Source organism: Scyliorhinus torazame, chromosome 2 (genome assembly GCF_047496885.1).
Source record: "Scyliorhinus torazame isolate Kashiwa2021f chromosome 2, sScyTor2.1, whole genome shotgun sequence".
Classification (NCBI taxonomy): domain Eukaryota; kingdom Metazoa; phylum Chordata; class Chondrichthyes; order Carcharhiniformes; family Scyliorhinidae; genus Scyliorhinus; species Scyliorhinus torazame.
Genome location: NC_092708.1, coordinates 378627477 through 378640929, shown reverse-complemented (window position 1 = coordinate 378640929; position 13453 = coordinate 378627477). Strand labels below are relative to the sequence as shown.

Below are 13453 nucleotides of genomic sequence, written 5' to 3'. Positions count from 1 at the left end.
GACCTGTGCTGTACCCGGCAGGAAGATCTCTGATAGCCTCGCGCTACTCAGGGATACGATCGCCTACGTGCAGGACAGGGGGGTGGACACTTGCCTCATCAGCCTTGACCAGGAGAAGGCTTTTGACAGAATATCGCACACCTACATGATGGATGTGCTCTCCAAAATGGGGTTTGGGGAGGGAATTCGCAATTGGATCAAACTGCTCTACACAAACATCTATAGCGCAGTCTCAATCAATGGGTGGGAATCAGAAAAGTTCCAGATCAGATCTGGAGTCAGGCAGGGCTGCCCTCTCTCCTCTGCCCTTTTTGTGTGCTGCATAGAACCTTTTGCCGAGTCCATCAGGAGGGATCCGGGTATAAGAGGAGTGACGATCCCAGGCAGTGGAGGCATGCAAGTCAAGGCCTCCCTGTACATGGACGACGTTGCCGTCTTCTGCTCGGATCCTGCGTCTGTACGCAGGCTCTTAACCACCTGCGACCAGTTTGAACTGGCCTCTGGAGCCAAGGTAAACCGGGGCAAGAGCGAGGCCATGTTCTTTGGGAACTGGGCCGACCGGTCCTTTGTCCCCTTCACTGTCAGGTCCGATTACCTGAAGGTGCTGGGGATATGGTTCGGAGCTGCTGGGGCGTGCACCAAAAACTGGGAGGAGCGCATAGGAAAGGTAAGACAGAAACTGGGCTGGTGGGAGCAACGCTCCCTCTCCATTGCGGGCAAAACCCTGGTCATCAGGTGTGAGGTACTCTCGGTGCTACTGTACGTGGCGCAGGTCTGGCCCATAACCCGACCCTACGCCACAGCAGTCACCCGGGCCATCTTCAAATTTATCTGGCGATCCAAGATGGACCGTGTCCGAAGGGACACCATGTACAAACCTCTGGAGAAGGGAGGGCGGAACGTACCCAACGCCTCCCTCATCCTGCTGGCCACCTTTGTGTCCAGCTGCATCAAGCTGTGCGTGGACCCCCAGTATGCAAACACCAAGTGTCACTACATACTGAGGTTCTACCTGTCCCCGGTGTTGCGAAGGATGGGCCTGGCCTCATTGCCGCGGAACGCTCCAAGTAGTTGGACCGTACCGTACCACCTGTCCTTCGTGGAAAAGTTTTTGAAGAAAAACACCTTTGACCACAAGGCAATGAAGCAGTGGTCAGCACGTAATGTCCTCGAGGCCCTCAGGGAAAAGGAGACCGTGGAGGACGTTGGATGGTTCCCTGAGCAGACTGCCAGAGTCATCTGGCAGAACGCCTCATCACCAGAACTTTCAAACAAGCACCAAGACCTAGCTTGGCTGGTGGTGAGAAGGGCCCTCCCTGTCAGATTCTTCATGCACACCCGAAGGCTCTGCACCAATGCACGCTGCCCTCGGAGTGGCTGTGGGGGAAATGAGACGGTCACACACCTCCTTGTGGAATGTGCCTTTGCAAAGAAGGTCTGGAGAGAGATGCAGTGGTATTTGTCAAGCTTTATCCCAAACAGATCTGTGACACAGGACTCTGTGCTCTACGGACTGTTTCCAGGGACACACACCGAGACAAATATCAACTGCTGCTGGAAGGTCATCAACTCGGTAAAAGACGCTCTTTGGTCTGCCCGAAACCTGCTGATCTTCCAGTGCAAAGAATTGTCCTCGACCGAGTGTTGCAGACTGGCACATTCCAAGGTCCAGGACTACGTGCTGAGGGACGCACTCAAGCTTGGGGCAGATGCCGCCAAGGCGCAATGGGGAAAGACCACAGTGTAAAGTCTTTCCAGCAAATGTACACCGAGGGGCGCGTAACAGTGTAAAGCCCCTCGGTCTGGGCAATCAACACTCCAATGTATAAAACAAACATGCCACTGTAAATATTTAAGAAGGAATTGTAATGTAAAGAGTGATATGTGTACGACAATATCAAAAGTGAATGAAAGAAAGTCAAGGCAACATGTAACCCTGCCGGAAATGTACAGTCAAGACAATTTGAAATGTTTCTGTAATGCTCATGATAAATTTTTATGAATAAAGTATATTTTTTTGAAAAAAAAAAAAAAAAAAAAAAAAAAAATCTGTTCTTATCAGTTTAATATCTGATACGTCCCTTATCTGGGGACCATATATTAAATTGATTTTTGGAGCAGGGAGATGGAATAGGGGCTTGCTCCGTCCACTCCACGCATCGACCTGGTATTGCAGTATCTCCAGCAACGGTGCACACCACCCCTTCATGGGGAATTTCAAACTCAAAAAACAGCTCAAACACATACAAATATACACTTTATTCACACTTCTTTCAGCACACAACAAAATGCTTTGGCAACTGGCTGCTGCTACTCACCATCTACCTGGCCCCGGGGTGTCATGAAGAATGACCAAACGCATCTTACAAGCACAACGGCGAAAGGGAACTCATTCGAAATTGACCACCCATTTCACTCTTCAATGTGCATTACTCCGCTTCTCGGCCTTTTGGCTAAGATCAAGTGTAGTCTCATTTGATCGAGGGAAGCTGAGGATTTTGATGACGATCGTGGATTGGAGAACTCGGAGGGATTGAAGTCGTCAAAGAAGAAACGTTTGGAGCTTGGCTGCTATTGGTGGATCTACATGCTGGCCTAAACCTCGGGTTTAGGCCTAACGCCGATACAGTTTCACACCCAACGTACGAGCTATGGATGCAGCTGCATCCCGACCACCAGGCTGGGGCGTGCGAAACACTGTCCGAGTCACAGTGAAGAAAACGGATGGAGAGTCACCTTTGGACCGGAAACACTTCGTGAAGAAGGTGCTGCTCGAGTGCTGTGGGTTTAAAGCAACAGAGATCTTCTGCTTGCAAAACTTCCCCAAGAATGGTTTCTTTGATGTCACCTTCAAGAGCGTCGCAGCGTGCATCAAATTCTTGAACGTCTTCAAGGAAAAAGGTAACCAGAGCCCCTTGTCGATCCTGACTGCGGAACCTCTGTTTACGCTACCGGCACAGCGAAATCGGGTTGTTACACTGCACACGTACAACCCCCACGTCCCTGTATCTGATGTGCTCACGTTCCTCGCCAGGTACGCTGAGCTGAAAAGTGACAGCGTGCAAGTGAAAGACACCTTCGGCATCTGGACAAGTGAGCACCAGGTCAAGGTGACCCTAAGAACGGACAGCAACGGAGCCATCCTGCATCCCCCCTCCAATTTCGCTATTGGAGTAAATCGTGGTTACCTCTACTACGTGGGACAGCCACGAGTATGCCACACCTGTGGCAAAACGGGGCATGTTGCCGCAAACTGCAGTGTGACCTTCTGCAAGAACTGCAGGCAGGAGGGACACATGACTAAGGACTGCAAAGAAGACAAGTGCTGCAACCTGTGTGGGGAGGCTGGCCATCTTTACAGGGCCTGCCCGAAACGCGGGGCGACATACGCTGAAATCATCAGCAGCGGAGTTAAAAAGGCGACCAGAGAGGAGGTGCATACACCCTCCACCGAAAAAGACACCACGGCTCAGAATGAGGAAAAGCAACAAAAGGGCCCCCAACAAAAAGAAGAGGCCCCAGCACCTCCTGACAACCCAACCCCAGCCCCATCTGATGAGGAACACTCAATGGAAGAGGAAGAGGATGGGACAAAGAATAAAGAGCCCTGGGAAACAGTGAACAGGGACAAACGAAAGCGGAAACAAAAAAACAAACTGAAGAACCCTCTGAGGGGTAGTGGCAAAAAGCGACACCTCTCAGCCGGCGCACTTAGTGCCGACACCTCATCCGATGAGGGAAAACAGGACAAGAATCGGCCTCAGATAAAGAGGCAAAGCACCAACGGGGAACGGAAGGCACAGACCCCCCAGACCACCGACCGGGAAGAAAACAAGGTCACAGACCAACCCCCGATAGCAACGAGCAGCAACAACCCAGGTGAAGACCGGCCTGCAACCCCAACACCTACTGACCACCACGACGAACCCCAGGGCTACACCACCCCCCCAATGCATCTGCATCCAAATCACGGGGCCAGTACGGACCAGAACAGTTTTCTCAGCCCTGCAACTGTGCTAAAGTTTGCGAGCACCACCGGCATGCTGGGGAACATCGAACAGCTGGAACAGCCAACTGTATAGACTCTGGACTCTTGAGACTGGTAAATCTATCTTTTTTAAAATGGGTTTAAAAATTGCATCCATAAATGTGCGAAGCATCAAAGATACTTCGCGGTGTGTAGCCACACTCAACTATTTGGCAAATGTAAAAGCTGACCTACTGTTCCTGCAGGAGTGCGGAATTCCGCACCTCAGCAACTACAGGCGCTGGTCGAGCTGGTGGTCCCACGGGCCATCCATCTGGTCAGGAGGAAACGACTGCCGCTCCTCCGGCCTGGGTATTCTGCTGCGGGGAGGCAACTTCACCATCTCCGACGTTAAGGAGGTGGTGGGCGGGCGCCTCCTCGTAGCAGACGTGAAATACAAGAACACCCCTCTCAGACTTATTAATGTGTACGCCCCGGCCGTAAAAAGTGAGCGGCTGGCAGTTCTTCAGCAACCCCCACTGCTGTTGGCCACCTCCAAGCCGGTCATCCTGGGTGGTGACTTCAACTGCATCATCGATGCGGCTGGACGATCCAGCAAAGCCGACAGCAAACTAGACGCTACGTCCAGACTCCTGATGGAAACGGTAAAAGACGCCAAGCTGCTCGACGTCTGCAGCAACCCTGCAGACGGAGCGCAGCGTAGATACACATGGTCACGGCCAGACGGGTCCGTCCGCTCCAGGATAGACTTCTTTTTTGTGTCCCGAGCTTTCACGGTCAGGTCCACCGACGTAACGCCGGTGTTCTTCTCTGACCACTGCCTCCTACTGGCCGACTGCCACCTGCAGGAAGACCAGGGGGTAGGCAGGGGGACGTGGAAGCTAAATGTAAAACTGCTGACCCCTGAGAACATCGAGGAACTCAGGAGGGATTACAAAGGTTGGAGAACCGTGAAACCCCTCTTTGAGGCCCACATCTCTGGTGGGAAGCAATCAAGGGGAATATCAAGAGGTTTTTCATCCTCAAGGGCGTTCAAAAGGTGAGAGAGAGACGAGGGGTCATGTCCAGGCTCCAGAAAAGTATGCAAAATTTGCTCCAGCTGCAGTCGATGGGGGTGGATGTCAAGGAGGATCTCCAAGAGGTGAAGAGCCAGCAAGCCTCGCTCTACACCTCGGAGGCCTCCAAGGTTATCTTCCGTTCCAGAGTCCGCTCCGTGGAGCAGGACGAAAAGTGCTCACGCTTCTTCTTCCAAAAGGTGCACAGAGACACCTCTGTGATCAGCAGCCTGAAGGAAGAAGATGGCTCTGAAAAGTCATCGCAGTCTGACATCCTGAGGATCAGCCAATCCTTTTATGCCGGACTGTATGACCTGAAGCCAACAGATAGCACTGTTTCCCAGACTTTCCTGTCGACTATCACGGAGGTCATAGGCGACAGCGAGCTGGAAAACCTGGACAAACCACTAACTCTGGACGAGCTGACAAAGGCCGCCAAGTCCTTCGAGACGAGTAAAACTCCCGGAAGCGACGGCTTACCGGTTGAGTTGTATTCGGCTCTGTGGGACTGGATGGGCCCAGACCTGCTGGAAGTGTACGAGAGTATGCTTCTGGAAGGCAGCATGTCAGAGTCCATGAGGAAAGGCATCATCACCCTCATCTACAAACAGAAGGGGGAAAGGGAAGAAATTCGAAATTGGCGACCCATTTCACTGTTGAATGTGGACTACAAAATTCTAGCAAAGGTCATCGCCAATCGGGTCAGGTCTGCTCTGGAGTCGGTGATCCACCCTGACCAGACCTGTGCTGTACCCGGCAGGAAGATCTCTGATAGCCTCGCGCTACTCAGGGATACGATCGCCTACGTGCAGGACAGGGGGGTGGACACTTGCCTCATCAGCCTTGACCAGGAGAAGGCTTTTGACAGAATATCGCACACCTACATGATGGATGTGCTCTCCAAAATGGGGTTTGGGGAGGGAATTCGCAATTGGATCAAACTGCTCTACACAAACATCTATAGCGCAGTCTCAATCAATGGGTGGGAATCAGAAAAGTTCCAGATCAGATCTGGAGTCAGGCAGGGCTGCCCTCTCTCCTCTGCCCTTTTTGTGTGCTGCATAGAACCTTTTGCCGAGTCCATCAGGAGGGATCCGGGTATAAGAGGAGTGACGATCCCAGGCAGTGGAGGCATGCAAGTCAAGGCCTCCCTGTACATGGACGACGTTGCCGTCTTCTGCTCGGATCCTGCGTCTGTACGCAGGCTCTTAACCACCTGCGACCAGTTTGAACTGGCCTCTGGAGCCAAGGTAAACCGGGGCAAGAGCGAGGCCATGTTCTTTGGGAACTGGGCCGACCGGTCCTTTGTCCCCTTCACTGTCAGGTCCGATTACCTGAAGGTGCTGGGGATATGGTTCGGAGCTGCTGGGGCGTGCACCAAAAACTGGGAGGAGCGCATAGGAAAGGTAAGACAGAAACTGGGCTGGTGGGAGCAACGCTCCCTCTCCATTGCGGGCAAAACCCTGGTCATCAGGTGTGAGGTACTCTCGGTGCTACTGTACGTGGCGCAGGTCTGGCCCATAACCCGACCCTACGCCACAGCAGTCACCCGGGCCATCTTCAAATTTATCTGGCGATCCAAGATGGACCGTGTCCGAAGGGACACCATGTACAAACCTCTGGAGAAGGGAGGGCGGAACGTACCCAACGCCTCCCTCATCCTGCTGGCCACCTTTGTGTCCAGCTGCATCAAGCTGTGCGTGGACCCCCAGTATGCAAACACCAAGTGTCACTACATACTGAGGTTCTACCTGTCCCCGGTGTTGCGAAGGATGGGCCTGGCCTCATTGCCGCGGAACGCTCCAAGTAGTTGGACCGTACCGTACCACCTGTCCTTCGTGGAAAAGTTTTTGAAGAAAAACACCTTTGACCACAAGGCAATGAAGCAGTGGTCAGCACGTAATGTCCTCGAGGCCCTCAGGGAAAAGGAGACCGTGGAGGACGTTGGATGGTTCCCTGAGCAGACTGCCAGAGTCATCTGGCAGAACGCCTCATCACCAGAACTTTCAAACAAGCACCAAGACCTAGCTTGGCTGGTGGTGAGAAGGGCCCTCCCTGTCAGATTCTTCATGCACACCCGAAGGCTCTGCACCAATGCACGCTGCCCTCGGAGTGGCTGTGGGGGAAATGAGACGGTCACACACCTCCTTGTGGAATGTGCCTTTGCAAAGAAGGTCTGGAGAGAGATGCAGTGGTATTTGTCAAGGTTTATCCCAAACAGATCTGTGACACAGGACTCTGTGCTCTACGGACTGTTTCCAGGGACACACACCGAGACAAATATCAACTGCTGCTGGAAGGTCATCAACTCGGTAAAAGACGCTCTTTGGTCTGCCCGAAACTTGCTGATCTTCCAGTGCAAAGAATTGTCCTCGACCGAGTGTTGCAGACTGGCACATTCCAAGGTCCAGGACTACGTGCTGAGGGACGCACTCAAGCTTGGGGCAGCTGCCGCCAAGGCGCAATGGGGAAAGACCACAGTGTAAAGTCTTTCCAGCAAATGTACACCGAGGGGCGCGTAACAGTGTAAAGCCCCTCGGTCTGGGCAATCAACACTCCAATGTATAAAACAAACATGCCACTGTAAATATTTCAGAAGGAATTGTAATGTAAAGAGTGATATGTGTACGACAATATCAAAATTGAATGAAAGAAAGTCAAGGCAACATGTAACCCTGCCGGAAATGTACAGTCAAGACAATTTGAAATGTTTCTGTAATGCTCATGATAAATTTTTATGAATAAAGTATATTTTTTTGAAAAAAAAAAAAAAAAAAAAAAAAAAATCTGTTCTTATCAGTTTAATATCTGATACGTCCCTTATCTGGGGACCATATATTAAATTGATTTTTGGAGCAGGGAGATGGAATAGGGGCTTGCTCCGTCCACTCCACGCATCGACCTGGTATTGCAGTATCTCCAGCAACGGTGCACACCACCCCTTCATGGGGAATTTCAAACTCAAAAAACAGCTCAAACACATACAAATATACACTTTATTCACACTTCTTCCAGCACACAACAAAATGCTTCGGCAACTGGCTGCTGCTACTCACCTTCTACCTGGCCCCAGGGGTGTCATCAAGAATGACCAAACGCATCTTACAAGCACAACGGCGAAAGGGAACTCATTCGAAATTCACCACCCATTTCACTCTTCAATGTGCATTACTCGGCTTCTCGGCCTTTTGCCTAAGATCAAGTGTAGTCTCATTTGATCGAGGGAAGCTGAGGATTTCGATGACGATCGTGGATTGGAGAACTCGGAGGGATTGAAGTTGCCAAAGAAAAAACGTTTGGAGCTTGGCTGCTATTGGTGGATCTACATGCTGGCCTAAACCTCGGGTTTAGGCCTAACGCCGATACAGTTTCACACCCAACGTACGAGCTATGGATGCAGCTGCATCCCGACCACCAGGCTGGGGCGTGCGAAACACTGTCCGAGTCACAGTGAAGAAAACGGATGGAGAGTCACCTTTGGACCGGAAACACTTCGTGAAGAAGGTGCTGCTCGAGTGCTGTGGGTTTAAAGCAACAGAGATCTTCTGCTTGCAAAACTTCCCCAAGAATGGTTTCTTTGATGTCACCTTCAAGAGCGTCGCAGCGTGCATCAAATTCTTGAACGTCTTCAAGGAAAAAGGTAACCAGAGTCCCTTGTCGATCCTGACTGCGGAACCTCTGTTTACGCTACCGGCACAGCGAAATCGGGTTGTTACACTGCACACGTACAACCCCCACGTCCCTGTATCTGATGTGCCAGGTACGCTGAGCTGAAAAGTGACAGCGTGCAAGTGAAAGACACCTTCGGCATCTGGACAAGTGAGCACCAGGTCAAGGTGACCCTAAGAACGGACAGCAACGGAGCCATCCTGCATCCCCCCTCCAATTTCGCTATTGGAGTAAATCGTGGCTACCTCTACTACGTGGGACAGCCACGAGTATGCCACACCTGTGGCAAAACGGGGCATGTTGCCGCAAACTGCAGTGTGACCTTCTGCAAGAACTGCAGGCAGGAGGGACACATGACTAAAGACTGCAAAGAAGACAAGTGCTGCAACCTGTGTGGGGAGGCCGGCCATCTTTACAGGGCCTGCCCGAAACGCGGGGCGACATACGCTGAAATCATCAGCAGCGGAGTCAAAAAGGCGACCAGAGAGGAGGTGCATACACCCTCCACCGAAAAAGACACCATGGTTCAGAATGAGGAAAAGCAACAGAAGGGCCCCCAACAAAAAGAGGAGGCCCCAGCACCTCCTGACAACCCAACCCCAGCCCCATCTGATGAGGAACACTCAATGGAAGAGGAAGAGGATGGGACAAAGAATAAAGAGCCCTGGGAAACCGTGAACAGGGACAAACGTAAGAGGAAACAAAAAAACAAACTGAAGAACCCCCTGAGGGGTAGTGGCAAAAAGCGACACCTCTCAGCCGGCGCACTTAGTGCCGACACCTCATCCGATGAGGGAAAACAGGACAAGAATCGGCCTCAAATAAAGAGGCAAAGCACCGACGTGGAACGGAAGGCACAGACCCCCCAGACCACCGACCGGGAAGAAAACAAGGTCACAGACCAACCCCCGATAGCAACGAGCAGCAATAACCCAGGTGAAGACCGGCCTGCAACCCCAACACCTACTGACTGCCACGACGAACCCCAGGGCTACACCACCCCCCCAATGCATCTGCATCAAAATCACGGGGCCAGTACGGACCAGAACAGCTTTCTCAGCCCTGCAACTGTGCTAAAGTTTGCGAGCACCACCGGCATGCTGGGGAACATTCAACAGCTGGAACAGCCAACTGTATAGACTCTGGACTCTTGAGACTGGTAAATCTATCCTTTTTATAATGGGTTTAAAAATTGCATCCATAAATGTGCGAAGCATCAAAGATACTTCGCGGTGTGTAGCCACACTCAACTATTTGGCAAATGTAAAAGCTGACCTACTGTTCCTGCAGGAGTGCGGAATTCCGCACCTCAGCAACTACAGGCGCTGGTCGAGCTGGTGGTCCCACGGGCCATCCATCTGGTCAGGAGGAAACGACTGCCGCTCCTCCGGCCTGGGTATTCTGCTGCGGGGAGGCAACTTCACCATCTCCGACGTTAAGGAGGTGGTGGGCGGGCGCCTCCTCGTAGCAGACGTGAAATACAAAAACACCCCTCTCAGACTTATTAATGTGTACGCCCCGGCCGTAAAAAGTGAGCGGCTGGCAGTTCTTCAGCAACTCCCACTGTTGTTGGCCACCTCCAAGCCGGTCATCCTCGGTGGTGACTTCAACTGCATCATCGATGCGGCTGGACGATCCAGCAAAGCCGACAGCAAACTAGACGCTACGTCCAGACTCCTGATGGAAACGGTAAAAGACGCCAAGCTGCTCGACGTCTGCAGCAACCCTGCAGACGGCGCGCAGCGTAGATACACATGGTCACGGCCAGACGGGTCCGTCCGCTCCAGGATAGACTTCTTTTTTGTGTCCCGAGCTTTCACGGTCAGGTCCACCGACGTAACGCCGGTGTTCTTCTCTGACCACTGCCTCCTACTGGCCGACTGCCACCTGCAGGAAGACCAGGGGGTAGGCAGGGGGACGTGGAAGCTAAATGTAAAACTGCTGACCCCTGAGAACATCGAGGAACTCAGGAGGGATTACAAAGGTTGGAGAACCGTGAAACCCCTCTTTGAGGCCCCACATCTCTGGTGGGAAGCAATCAAGGGGAATATCAAGAGGTTTTTCATCCTCAAGGGCGTTCAAAAGGTGAGAGAGAGACGAGGGGTCATGTCCAGGCTCCAGAAAAGTATGCAAAATTTGCTCCAGCTGCAGTCGATGGGGGTGGATGTCAAGGAGGATCTCCAAGAGGTGAAGAGCCAGCAAGCCTCGCTCTACACCTCGGAGGCCTCCAAGGTTATCTTCCGTTCCAGAGTCCGCTCCGTGGAGCAGGACGAAAAGTGCTCACGCTTCTTCTTCCAAAAGGTGCACAGAGACACCTCTGTGATCAGCAGCCTGAAGGAAGAAGATGGCTCTGAAAAGTCATCGCAGTCTGACATCCTGAGGATCAGCCAATCCTTTTATGCCGGACTGTATGACCTGAAGCCAACAGATAGCACTGTTTCCCAGACCTTCCTGTCGACTATCACGGAGGTCATAGGCGACAGCGAGCTGGAAAACCTGGACAAACCACTAACTCTGGACGAGCTGACAAAGGCCGCCAAGTCCTTCGAGACGAGTAAAACTCCCGGAAGCGACGGCTTACCGGTTGAGTTGTATTCGGCTCTGTGGGACTGGATGGGCCCAGACCTGCTGGAAGTGTACGAGAGTATGCTTCTGGAAGGCAGCATGTCAGAGTCCATGAGGAAAGGCATCATCACCCTCATCTACAAACAGAAGGGGGAAAGGGAAGAAATTCGAAATTGGCGACCCATTTCACTGTTGAATGTGGACTACAAAATTCTAGCAAAGGTCATCGCCAATCGGGTCAGGTCTGCTCTGGAGTCGGTGATCCACCCTGACCAGACCTGTGCTGTTCCCGGCAGGAAGATCTCTGATAGCCTCGCGCTACTCAGGGATACGATCGCCTACGTGCAGGACAGGGGGGTGGACACTTGCCTCATCAGCCTTGACCAGGAGAAGGCTTTTGACAGAATATCGCACACCTACATGATGGATGTGCTCTCCAAAATGGGGTTTGGGGAGGGAATTCGCAATCGGATCAAACTGCTCTACACAAACATCTATAGCGCAGTCTCAATCAATGGGTGGGAATCAGAAAAGTTCCAGATCAGATCTGGAGTCAGGCAGGGCTGCCCTCTCTCCTCTGCCCTTTTTGTGTGCTGCATAGAACCTTTTGCCGAGTCCATCAGGAGGGATCCGGGTATAAGAGGAGTGACGATCCCAGGCAGTGGAGGCATGCAAGTCAAGGCCTCCCTGTACATGGACGACGTTGCCGTCTTCTGCTCGGATCCTGCGTCTGTACGCAGGCTCTTAACCACCTGCGACCAGTTTGAACTGGCCTCTGGAGCCAAGGTAAACCGGGGCAAGAGCGAGGCCATGTTCTTTGGGAACTGGGCCGACCGGTCCTTTGTCCCCTTCACTGTCAGGTCAGATTATCTGAAGGTGCTGGGGATATGGTTCGGAGCTGCTGGGGCGTGCACCAAAAACTGGGAGGAGCGCATAGGAAAGGTAAGACAGAAACTGGGCTGGTGGGAGCAACGCTCCCTCTCCATTGCGGGCAAAACCCTGGTCATCAGGTGTGAGGTACTCTCGGTGCTACTGTACGTGGCGCAGGTCTGGCCCATAACCCGACCCTACGCCACAGCAGTCACCCGGGCCATCTTCAAATTTATCTGGCGATCCAAGATGGACCGTGTCCGAAGGGACACCATGTACAAACCTGTGGAGAAGGGAGGGCGGAACGTACCCAACGCCTCCCTCATCCTGTTGGCCACCTTTGTGTCCAGCTGCATCAAGCTGTGCGTGGACCCCCAGTATGCAAACACCAAGTGTCACTACATACTGAGGTTCTACCTGTCCCCGGTGTTGCGAAGGATGGGCCTGGCCTCATTGCCGCGGAACGCTCCAAGTAGTTGGACCGTACCGTACCACCTGTCCTTTGTGGAAAAGTTTTTGAAGGAAAACACCTTTGACCACAAGGCAATGAAGCAGTGGTCAGCACGTAATGTCCTCGAGGCCCTCAGGGAAAAGGAGACCGTGGAGGACGTTGGATGGTTCCCTGAGCAGACTGCCAGAGTCATCTGGCAGAACGCCTCATCACCAGAACTTTCAAACAAGCACCAAGACCTAGCTTGGCTGGTGGTGAGAAGGGCCCTCCCTGTCAGATTCTTCATGCACACCCGAAGGCTCTGCACCAATGCACGCTGCCCTCGGAGTGGCTGTGGGGGAAATGAGACGGTCACACACCTCCTTGTGGAATGTGCCTTTGCAAAGAAGGTCTGGAGAGAGATGCAGTGGTATTTGTCAAGGTTTATCCCAAACAGATCTGTGACACAGGACTCTGTGCTCTACGGACTGTTTCCAGGGACACACACCGAGACAAATATCAACTGCTGCTGGAAGGTCATCAACTCGGTAAAAGACGCTCTTTGGTCTGCCCGAAACTTGCTGATCTTCCAGTGCAAAGAATTGTCCTCGACCGAGTGTTGCAGACTGGCACATTCCAGGGTCCAGGACTACGTGCTGAGGGACGCACTCAAGCTTGGGGCAGCTGCCGCCAAGGCGCAATGGGGAAAGACCACTGTGTAAAGTCTTTCCAGCAAATGTACACCGAGGGGCGCGTAACAGTGTAAAGCCCCTCGGTCTGGGCAACCAACACTCCAATGTATAAAACAAACATGCCAGTGTAAATATTAAAGAAGGAATTGTAATGCAAAGAGTGATATGTGTATGACAATATCAA

General features: G+C 52.4%; 2 non-coding genes across 2 annotated transcripts; both read left to right on the top strand.

Annotated features, from left to right (window-relative positions):
• Positions 1-2009: 2009 nt before the first annotated feature.
• On the top strand, positions 2010-2201 carry LOC140407997 (U2 spliceosomal RNA). Its single transcript, XR_011939951.1, has one exon. It is a non-coding gene; the product is annotated as a U2 spliceosomal RNA (small nuclear RNA).
• A 5590-nt stretch (positions 2202-7791) lies between these two features.
• LOC140407994 (U2 spliceosomal RNA) lies at positions 7792-7982 on the top strand. Its single transcript, XR_011939948.1, has one exon. It is a non-coding gene; the product is annotated as a U2 spliceosomal RNA (small nuclear RNA).
• Positions 7983-13453: the final 5471 nt, after the last annotated feature.